Source organism: Haemaphysalis longicornis, unplaced genomic scaffold, assembly GCF_048455015.1.
Source record: "Haemaphysalis longicornis isolate Haplotype H1 unplaced genomic scaffold, Haemaphysalis longicornis Haplotype H1 scaffold_12, whole genome shotgun sequence".
Lineage (NCBI taxonomy): Eukaryota > Metazoa > Arthropoda > Arachnida > Ixodida > Ixodidae > Haemaphysalis > Haemaphysalis longicornis.
In genome coordinates, this window is record NW_027526225.1 from 79,379,518 (window position 1) to 79,391,417 (window position 11,900).

Sequence of the window (11,900 nt, forward strand, 5' to 3'; positions counted from 1 at the left end):
CACTGTCGCTGTTGACACTCATCGCGCGTCGCGGTGGAAAGCGAGAAAAGAACGCGTTCGGAGCGCACCGCCAACGCTGACACGGTGGGCGCCATCAGCAAGCACGTGCGAGGGAGAGTTCCGACTCTGCGCCAGACCGTAGCGCGTGCTGTAGTTAAAACGATTGCGGGTTAGTTTTAACGGCGTCACTCAAAGCTGTTCGACCTGTGCTCCCCTTACAGTGCGAGTACGTTGCACAGCACCTCGGATGTGCGTCTGATGTCCGTGGTTGTACATCGTAGATCAGCAATGCATGGCCGGCGGACCTTGCAAGCAGAAAGCTGAGCGCAAAAAAAGAAAAAAAAAAAAGACTTTTTTTTTTTCTTTGGCGCTCAGCTTTCAGGTTGAACCTTTTACGTGTTGCAATTTTACGCGGCAGCTGCAAACTCGTTCGACGTTGCGAAGCGAGTTCAACTTCCCGAAGATGAGCATCGGCATATGGCGTCCCGCCGTATTCTTTGCGCTTGGGTACGTTCCGCACCCGAGCGCTCGCTATCGCTGGTACGCGTTTCAACCAACCAGTCCTGTCGGCAAACGCACTAGCGGAAAAACACGCGTCCGCTCACGCGTCTCCGGCTTCCGCAACCGGTTTGGATGCCGGAAGACACCCGGATGCCGCAAGCAACCCCAAGTTTGGAAGCCGGAAGGCATCTCGGCTCAAGGGGCGCAGGTGCTCCAGCGGCAGTTTGTTACCGCTGGCGAAAAGCAAAAACGCCCGTGTGTACGAGATTTCGGCGCACGTTAAAGATCCCCAGGTGGTCAAAATTAATCCGGAGCCCTCCACTACGGCGCGCCTCATCGCCTGCGTTGCGTCGGCGCGTTAAACCCCACAATCAGTCATCAATCAGTTTGTTACCGCTCACCAAAATAGAACTCATGGCGGAAAAAGCGTAAATTAAGTTACAGATGCGGGAAAAGATCTGATAGTGTGGGTGAAACTTGCACTAAAAATTATCCGCGCCGTTTAAGCGTGAACCACACGGCGCGTTTTTGCACGCGGTTCGTGCTCGTGGGCGTTGCGCGCACGATCTTTGCACACCAGCGTCGACGATTCCGCACCGGGGGCTGCATGTCCGTCCGAGCAATCCGGTTTCCGAAGCGGCACGTCAAAATATCTAGCAGGTTGGATGCGCGTGGGAAGGCGACGCGGCGGGTCACCCGGCTGCCGAACCGGTTTTCGGCGCGGAGACGCGTGCGGGAACGAGTGCTTTTCCGCCCATGTGTTCAAACCTGAAGCGGGAGACATGAGCGGAGAGGGACGCGTATCCGCCCGCGTATTCGCACTCTGGAAACCGGTTTGGCGGCGGCCAGGAGCACGCATGAAGGCTACAGGACCGGTTTGAAAGAGGGGGAAAACGCACGCGGGAACGCGTCGCTCGCCGGGCATGTGTCTGGCCCTTGACGCGAAGGACACGTGCGGAGAGCGACGCGAAATAAGCGTGAACCAAATGGCGCGTTTTGCACGCGGTTCGTGCGCGTGGGCGTTGCGCGCACGCTCTTTGCACGCCAGCGTCGACGATTCCGCACTGGAGGCGAGACACATGAGCGTGACACGCAACACATGACGCGTGACGCGCGCGGTAGTGAGACGAGCTTGACAACGCGCGTCTCATGGCGGGCGTTTTGATGCGCTCAGGGCAGCCGGCTGGCCCACCTAGAGACGTTTAGGCTTACACCAGCGGCAGATATGTGATGGCCGCTTTCATAAGCGGCGCAGATGACGTTTTGTAATGCAGTTTTCGCCTACATTATCAGCTCCTTTCCCGCACTAGAAACGTTGAGCCTGGAGTCGCATTTTAGAAAGCGGTTATGAAAGCGGTTATAAGCACCTCTTCACGGCCAGTGCGGACGCCACGTTGCCGCCACCTGCAGCGCGCCGCGCGCACCGTGCGGGTGGCATCCGCGGCTGTGTCAGCGCGTCTGTGGCATGCGAGGCGCGTTTTCGCGCGCAAAAAACGCCCCCTGCGGTTCATACTTTACAAAAATTAAACCCGATTCCACACAGTGCGAAATCTGTAGTGGTTCTCTTGTGTTCGCTCGAACGTTAAAGGGCAGCGCCGTCGCCATGCAAATTATACGGTTCGTGCAAAGCGGAATCGGCAGCTAAACGTCGACAGCGGCGCGAGGGAGAAGAACCCGCCTCTGCGAGACCACTCCGCCCTCTGTCGGTGGGTCCGCGGAACCTGCTCCTATGAGCTCCCTACTGAGCTCAATAATATCCCCAGTGCACTTTCCTTTCCTTTCTTCCACCAAATCACTTCACCCCTGCGTGACGCACGACATTCAGCAGAATCACGAAAATGCTCGACCTACAGCAGCGCCGCTGTTAAATTCGGCCACCAAATGTCTACCGCGGGGGTATATATACGCCTGAATATCTCTCGGCGGCCCAGCCGGCTGTTCCGAACGCTTTGAAACCGCCGCCACCGGTGCTCTTCTCCCTATTGGCGGTGAGATGTTTGAGTGGCGCCCCCTGGATCTGACGTCAGCTTAGGGACCCGCTCCGCTGTCGTCTGCTACACTCGCCCCGCTGCTACACCCGCGCCGCGGTCGTCCGGTTCTGACTGGCAGCAGTGCCTCTGCTAGAAATCGCCCGCTTTGATGCTTTGGTGCTTTAAAAAGCGTGTTTTCAATCAGATTCTGACGGCTCTGAATAATTTCAAGCTTTGTCCCGCACAATTTTACAACACACGAGGAGAGAGAGAACGACTTTCAGAGAGCATCGTTCAGACAATCGTGTGTAACACGCCCTCGTCCTATCTAGCGTATTTGCGAGTTTCAGCGCTCAGAGCTCCTCGATAAGTATTCAAAATGCGTATGCTCCCCTTAACTATTTCTGAGATGCTCTTATGAAGACTCAAGAGTCTGATGCTACGCATCAAGCAGCGGGTCGCACAGCAGGAAATAAAACGGGTGTTTTTATTTCGTTGTTGTTAGATGAACGGTTTTTTATTTATTTTTTTCTGTGCCCAACGCATTCATTTTTCTGCACCGTCCTAAACGTCCTAGGAGGTTTGGGGATGTTTGCGAGGCTCGCAAAGTTCGGGTGAATATCCAATGTAATAAGATCTGTGCTGCGGCGCAGATAACGTTGTCCACAGTACTCGAAGGCGGCTTTTGTGCACCTAATTTCTATCGAACCATCGATATCGTAACGAACTCGATCTCAACCCGAAAAGTTATGACATGATTACGGTGTTGAAAACTTGATATACTTGCTAACTAACGCAATAAATAGTATACATGCCAATTTTCAGTATAACACAATTCGAAACCAATGAATATGTCCAGACAGCTCTTTATTGTTTTCCAACCCATTTAGTCGCAAAGAACAAATCCTGGCCTACTCGGGATGACGTTCGGTGAATTGAAGAATGAATCTTACTCTCTCGTCTTGGACTGAGGAGCCTGCCCACTAACCAGCTCGATTTTACTATTAAAGTTTTCTCCTCCTCCTGGTCCTCCATAACGCCTATCTGAATATTGGGATGATATGGCTGTGGTAAATTACCGAAATATCCCTCCAAATCTGAACAAACATAGCCTTACTGTATGTTTGCCTTACAGGTTACTCGTTTTGCTCAATAAGCCTGCATACTGGTTAGAAGCCTGGTATAAAACCAGCACGCGCCTATACACACAGCAGGTTATTTGGAAATCAACCTACATTATTTGCGCCCCATAGTGCATGTCGGCACACTTTCATGCCGTGACAACGTAAAGTGACTTGATACAATAGTTTCGAGTGTTAGGCAAGATTGCCAAATCTGTTTTACCTTACATACGATTAGCTGGAATCGTAATGCCTTCTGCCAAAGCCGACAGCCCCGAAGGCCTGGAATTTGTTTTGGTCTTCCATTTTCGCTGTCGTCGGTTGTCAGCCTGCGGCTGTTACCTTTGTTCGAAAGACTGCTGAACACAGAGGCTGACGCCTAGCTCCGACTCTTCGCGCTCCGCACAGGACCAGCTTCGCAGCAATGCATGGGCGACGCCGGCAATGTTTTTTTCTGGAGCGGTATCAAAAACTATACTTAAAATCACGCCTTGAGCTAGTTTACGCTGTTTTAAATCTTTTGTTACGAAAAAAAAGTTGCGCACTCGCGAGATCTACTGCGAACAAGCACAAAATCTCAACCGCGCGCAAAGAAACAGCATAGAGAGCGAGCCCGAGTGAAGCAGACGACAAATGCGAGAATCCCTAAGCCGACGTCACGGAGGCGCGCTCCGCAGCGCCGCCCGTGGTCGCGCTCACCGCCAATTGACACAAGTATCCAGTACCCTCACAAGGGCGTGTGCGTCGTTCTCTTCAAAAACCGCCGCCGCATCGGAATCGCTCGCGCGGGCGTCAGAAAAACGCACCGCCGCTTTGGCGCGCTGTGCAAAAACGCGTTGTGCAGTTCACGCTTGGGAATCCTTGCGCATTACAAAAACCTTTCTGCGTGCTGCGCACGCTCTCGACCCCGTACGAAATTTTCACTTGCGTCCGCTGTTCATTGCATGCATTACGATGTTGGTATGGACTTATTTTAAACGGGAACGGGTTTTAGGGACGAAGTCCTTTAGGGGCTGGGGCTGTTGGCGTCCCCTGTCGTCGTCGTCGTAATCGTCGTTTCATGTAGTCACGGTACTAAAACACCGGGAAACTCGTTTAAAGCCTTGCGCTAGAGCGTAACGCGTACTATAAAAACACCGGGGCACTTGTTTACGCCTCGCGCTAGAGAGCTGCGCACGAAGCTCTTCAGCGGCTTTTACAGCAAAGAGGCTTTACAGCAAAGCTGTATACCTCTACCCCCACAACGGTTTCATCTCCGTTCGCAAAAATGTCAAGGCGCCAAGGATACACTTATACACTGCATGCTTCGCCCCTCCCCACGTTTCACGTTAGCGGAGATGGCCAGGGATTTTTTTTCTGATTGATTTATCGTGTAGGCCGGCTAGAGAAGCAGCCAGGGCCGTAGCCAGAGGGGGGGTTTGGGGGTTCGAACCCCTCCCGAAATCTTTTCCAGGCAGCGCGTTAGCAATACTTACTGTTGCTTTTGGCAAGACTATCCCCTTCCCAAATCCCATAACCCCCTCCGAAAAAAATTTCTGACTACGGCCCTGGAAGCAGCTGTAGCAAAATCAGGGTTGTTTCCCATTTGGATGGATATGTAAGAACATAAAGTACAACGAAAGGTCATACATATGCGTACGCACACGTGCCACTTTCTCTTCCTGCGCATGTCCATGCGCAGAGAAGGATACGCCATGTTTACTCTGGAGGAGAGGGGACCACGAGGTCTTCTCTATGCGTCATTTTGCGCTGCTCAGAACGGCACCAGGGCAGCTTCGTGTTTCATTTGGACTGCCCACAAACAGCTCTGAACTATTCCGGGCTGGCAAACAGTAGAGACCAATGGTTCCGCTCCTCCTCATCCCGCTGAGCTGTTCTTTCCTTGGTGCCCCGCCGATTGACGGATACCTGTCTATGATGAGAGGAGGGACAACTACCCTCTACTTAATGACGGACAATGGCGAGCTGGGTGATTGTAATCCCACACATAATGGATCATCATGAAAAGACTCCCAGGACGTACGAACATGCGGATGAATGCACCTAAAGATAAATTTTTTCACTGAGATGTAGCATGCGTATTAACTAGACTACAGAGCCTAGCTAAGCGCATGGAGAGTATCCATGCCATGTTCTTGTCTCCTTCGTGACAAAGGTCTTTATATACGTTCAGAATACTCCTAGTGTGCCCCTTTATGTCCATGAAGGCCAGAGCAAACGGAACCAGAAACGAGGAGAGTAGCGACGACGCAGGCACTGTCTATGGTAACCGAACTGAAAGTTTATCAAGAAGAAGGCAGTTATCAACCAAGCCCCAAAACTTATCTAGAGTACTCCCTTTACGAGCTGTCCAGGAAGGAATTTTACGCATGGCAATGCAATTGACGACTGGCTCACACACGTGTTTCCCTATCGTCTTTGTTCTTTGCGCCTAAATAACCTGTGTGTTTCCAAATGAACTTCCAGACAGACCCCGTGTTATCACTTACTATTATCATCTGGTGTTTCGTTTGCGCTGGCCATCATAAGCATATTAGAACTCACCGATTAGTTCTAATGCCTATCGTAAATTTTGCACTGTATATATGCCACGACCGGAGGCCCTATAGGTGCTAAACCTTTACAGCGCCCTTAATACCAACATCCGGCTTTATTTACACTGTATATGTGCACGACCGGAGGCCCTATCGGTGTTAAACCTTTACAGCGCCCTTAATAATAAATACCAACATCCGGATTTGTTCTCCTGGAAATGACGTCCACTCCAGAGGAACCTTATTCGCTTATGGCTGGCGCCCTTCGGCCGTCTAGTCAAACAAGAGGCGTAGCATCTTAGCCCTACTTCCACTGTCACTAATGTAAGGCCCCAGCCTGGTTGTCTAGAGATAATGGTGAAGAAACGGCACGGAAAACAGTTTCACACGGCAAGAAAGAAGCACAATGTCCTTCCATCGCCGTTTCTTATTTTTTGCGCTGGTTGATTACCGTACGACGATTGGCGCCCAGGTTGCTTGCTGTACAAGGCACTCGCAATGCCCGCTTTCCTTTTCAGCGCTGCATTCGCAATTCACGCTTGTACTGCAAGCTTCCCGCACTTAAATTTCTTGTACTGCGCAAGATTGTCGCACTTAAATTTCTTGTACTGATTGCCGCATTTAAATTTCTTATACTGAGCTTCCCGCACTTAAATTTCTTGTCCCGCCCTTAAATTTCTTGTACTGCAAGCTTCCCTCACTTAAATTTTTTGCACTGCAAGTTTCCCGCACTTAAATTTCTTGTACCGAGCTTCCCGCACTTAAAATTCTTCAGATAGCGATCACTAATCTCGCAGCTGTCGACCGGCGAGAATGTCAGAGGTACCGATCTTCCCACTATCTCGGCCTGTGTCAGCCCTTGAGGTAACAAGGGCGGTCGCAATTACCACAGGTCTCAGACACTCGACTCGTGTGTCCGAGCCCGGTTGAGGGCGGTCCTCTGCACATGAAGTGTGCGTTCCATGCGCAGTGGATCGCCCTAACCCGCTTAATTAAGGAACCAGGAAGAGCTTTAGCGACGTTGCGCACTTACCAAGCCTGGGCCCTTGTTCGACGCACGAGACGCGTGACGCACGCGACCAATGTAGTGATGATGATCGCGTCGATAAAGATAATAACGGCGACCACACCGCATGGTCGGTAGTGGTGACAGCAATAGTCCTCCTGGTTGCTGTTTGTCAAATGCTTCGAAGAATTCACGCCTCTCAGGGGGATTTGCCATAGCTTGCGCTGAACAAGTTCCGAGAGCCCGGGAACCGCCGAGCTCCGACTCTATTATCCAGCGGGAAATATGGAATAGCCGGTAACCTTGCGACGTTAACTTTGGTACAGTGACTCGCACGCTCGTTACATTGCGATAAATATGCCCCATTATACGTACAAGTGAGCGAAAATACGTCCATTCCTTTCGCGACGCTTAACACGTCTTCTGGGTACACGGCGTCTGAACTTCCTGCAGAATTACAAGAGCGGTTTAGCTGCGCCGTGGTCTGACCTACGCACCACGTGTCGACGTTTCCGTCCACAGCTGCAGCGATATACCGTATCACTAAACCCGCACCCGCTCGCTATAACAATAACGCGACTCGCGGTTAGCGAAGCACGGTTAAGCCGAATCACTGTATTATACCAACATTCAGGCAGTTCGAAGTTTTCCACAGCGCAGGCGACACAACCATCTCCTCAACAGAACGGCGTCACGCCACACACGCTAGCTGGAACTCCTTCTGGCCGAAGACTCTATGTAGCTTTTGCGCTCAAAAAAGCACGGAGCCAACAGGGCAAGCGAGTGGCCAGGCAAGGCTAGAGCAAGAAAGCAAACGAACAAGGAAGAAACCAAGCGCGCAGGCTTGATATATGGACGCAAGCAGGCGACGAAACTCAGCGCGCTTTCCGAGCACACCGCCTGCCGTCGGGACTCGGATGTCGTACCAAGGGCCGTACACGACTGGCGAGATTTGCTAAGAAGCGAACCGCTATGTAGCGCAACAGAACCAGGAATAGCGACCACCCCTTCGCCAAACTATCAGGACAGCGCAGTACGATGACTAAGCCCAAGCTTCTTCTTCTTCTCCACAAAGCGCGCGGTGCAGAGGGGGAATGCCCAAAACCCGAAAGAGCGACTGAATTGCAATGAGATTGAGGAACAGTATTTTTTGGGTACCGGTTTGACGACGTTAGGCCTAACGCCGGGCCGTACTAGACGTACAGGTCGTACGACGCATACCTGTGGCGCCCCCTCGTGCTGCGCATCAATCATTGCGCAAGCGAGTTATATACCGGGAAATACGGGATGCTTCACGAATTTCGCGCGAAATCAGCACGGGTAGGCTTTCAGACTAGAATAATGTGCTGCATGGAGGAAAGAATACTCAGGAGAGGCCCCAATGCATTGCGAAAAGTGTGGAGAAAGTCACGTGATTTTTCTTGAGCCTATGGACAATGTTGCTTACTTGTTTACCACTGCGGCGGCCAAATTTGGGCGAATAGAACGGACAAATTTTTAAAGGGACACTGAAGTGAATTTGTCAAGCTCCCGTTTTTGCTTGCACTGTGTAGACTGGCTCAAATTAGCACACTTTTCATCGTTTTTACGATTGACAAATCGGTAATTATTTTACAAAGCGCGAAAGAAGAAAAACTACCATGCGCGGTTTGCGGCGGCCGCACCAACTAAAGCTGTGACGTTAGGAGGAGCGGGCACCGTGATTGGACGATGCCCAAGGTGAGCAACCAAACAAGTTTCGGTTTCGGTTTCGGTTCTGTAAAACACAACCGGTGGCGTTGTTGGATGGGCATTCTCAATGACTCAGTAATCATCGTACCGCGCTTCTGCCATGTTGTCAGCTGTAAAAATGCATAAAGATAAGCCTCCTAGGACGGCTTGGAATCGTAGCATTCACTAGCCGAAACCTACGCAGTGCATGAACGCCCTCCGCGTACCCGTAGACGCCCAAATGTCATGCGCTTTTCCCCCATAATTGGAGCTTGCCTCCCTCATGCCTGTATCGTAAAAAGCGTGTTCGCACCAGGCCAAGGGTCTGTTCATTCTGGCCTGTGCCCACTGCCTGCAAGCAGTCGGTGCTTATGGCAACAGCACGCCAACGAGAACTCGCTAGCGCGCCATGCATGTGCCAGCCTGCGCGCGTTTTGTGAACTAGTTCGTGTAGCCATGAACGTTGCGGCCCAAAAAAAGGTGAACTCAATATAGAAAACATCGGCGGAAAACAAAAAAGTTAACTTACAAAAAAAAAAAAAAAAAAAAAAACACGTACCCGCGGGGATTCGAACTCGTGACTTGCAAAACATTTGCGGTGGCATACCCAGCGCCCCAGACTACTGAGCCACGGAGCGGAACGCGAAGGGCTTGCTAATATAGGGTATATATTGTACAACCGGTTTACACTTTTATTTAGTTTTGGCATTTCAAGCAGCTTAGGTGACTATTTGTTGTACTGCGATCGTGCAGTAAGCGTCGCCCGAGTTTCCACAGTAGCTCACGTCTAGCAATTGCATTTCGTAGACGGAAAAGCGTTCGCAGATGCGTAGTAGTGCTGCTGACCGCTGTGCTTGTTCGCCCAGCGCAAAAAAGTGCTTCCCGCGCCCTAGTTTTACGCTGTACGGTAAAAATATCAGTTGATTTTATTTCCTTAGTACCTATTTTGACTTCGCTGACTCTTCTCCCGCCTTCAAGAGACCTTATATTTTCCTACTGGCGTACCAGTCAGCGAAGCGTCGCATGTGCGCTTGTGCAGCACTTGTGTGAAGCGAACTTGACTTGGAGCTAGATACAGTGTACAAACAAACCAAGTAAAGAAAGGCACATTCTTCCATTCACAAACGTGTCCTGGCTTCGTTTCAACTAAGCGAACGAATTCCGACCAAGCAATTTTTTTTTAACCTCCTTGATTGCGACGACCTGCCGGCGGCCGGCGGACGAAACGCTGGGCCGAATGACTCTGTCGGCCGGGGAGCCGTGCAGTAGCGCAGCCGTGGCGCAGCCAATTGCCAGCTCATCCCCTCCTGACGTCACACGAAAACGCCACAGAAAATGGGCGAGCGTAAAGAGAGGAGGACAGCATTTTCGAATTAGTTTTTCTACTAAATAAAATCGCGTAAACGCGCCTAGAGTGGTCGAAACATGGCCTGGGGACTCCGGACTACAATTTGCGCTAGTAATCCCGCAATGTTTACATATCACTTCAGTGTCCCTTTAAGGCGCTGGGTATGTGGCTGCTTCGCTATGCTTGCAAACCAGCGCAGTCGCTACGACAAACGTTTTTAGATTAGGCCAGTTTGAAAACTCTGCCGTCGGAGGCGTCTGCGTTCGCCATCGCGCGAGCCTGTTACTATGACGACGACAAACGCTACTTTGCCAGGCTTAAGAGCTGAAAAATTGTCCTATCTCAAAAACGAAGGCCGTTTTTCGATTGAAACTTTGGGTGAGGGTTAGAATGGGCAAATTGAAGACGAAATCAACAGCTTAGAAGATGACATCGCACCGAGGAATTAGCGACGAACCTGTTTTCGCTTCGAAGCGGGAGGGCAGGGCCAACGTTACTATAATTACGTTACGACGCCATGTTAGTCATATCAAACCGGAGACAGCAAAGGATGATGGGATAGAGTGCTGGGCTCCGTGGGTTCAAGTCATGGCGGGACTCGGCTTCACAAATGTGACGTCACCTTTTCTTTCCTCCATGATGTGCTGGGAATTACGGCTGTTCACGATTCAGGCACAGGGTTGCCACCTGCTCGGTTTTTGACAGGCCAGACATGTTTTTTAGACAGGGGCCCGGTTTCCGGTCCGTACCTAAAACCGGTCGTCATTGGCCAGTTTTTCGGCCATCGTGTCGCGATTATTATAATTTTTGTGCGTATTATAAGCGTCATTTCAGCAAGTACGACGACTTTATATATACGTGTCCGCAAGCTGCGCAAAGACAGGCGAGCAGAGAAAATACGCGGGCGAGCGCGCTCCCCGAGATGGAGGGGGACCAACGGGAGACGAGGAAGGAGGAAAAAAAAAAAAAGAATGAAAAAAGAAAACCCTCTAAACAGCCCTAAACGCCGCCGCCGCGGTTCAGATGCAAATGAAAGCTTTCAATGGGCGAAGAATGTGCGGCTACTTTTCAGTACAGCATATTCAGAGCACTAATAACCAATACAGCTTAGTCACTTCCAGTCCAAACATTACGTTGATTTTTCTCCCCAGGAAAACGCTACAATGAATGGCATTGCATATGTAAAAAAAAAAAAAAAAAAAAAAAAAAGAACTTGCCGTTTTTTTTTAAAGGCAAATGCAACTCATTGGGGCAAACACGGGCAAGCGATAAGATAGTTGATTAACGTAAGAGTTGGGGCGAGTTGGTACTCTATTGAACTATTGCTTACAGCGCAAGCAGCAAGATGAAGGATGAAGAGAGCGGCTATACAGACAAGCACTGACTTCCAACTAATAGGTTATTTTGGAAAACACAATGCTAAGTATTCATGCATCAGCCAGGCTGCGCAAACAAGCCTGGACACTGCACATAATGAAGATAACTGCCATATCTATAGAAAAACAGCACACAACAAAGGCGCGATTTAGCGCGTAGGGAGCACTGCCCCGGAGAACAGATTACCCAGTTGTTTTTCTGAAAGACTGAGGGACGGCATGCTGACGCATGCATCGCCAAGACGTGCCATTTCCACTGAGCCACCGCGGCGGGTACAGTGAGCGTCTCGGTCAGTTCTCGTTGGCTCGTACTTGCTGCGGCGCATCGTTCCCC

General features: G+C 50.7%; 1 protein-coding gene across 3 annotated transcripts in view; it reads left to right on the plus strand.

Annotated features, from left to right (window-relative positions):
- The window catches only part of LOC144162848 (uncharacterized), a 369,290-nt gene that overhangs the window by 158,571 nt on the left and 198,819 nt on the right, over positions 1-11,900 (plus strand). The gene's annotated exons all lie outside the window — the stretch shown is intronic.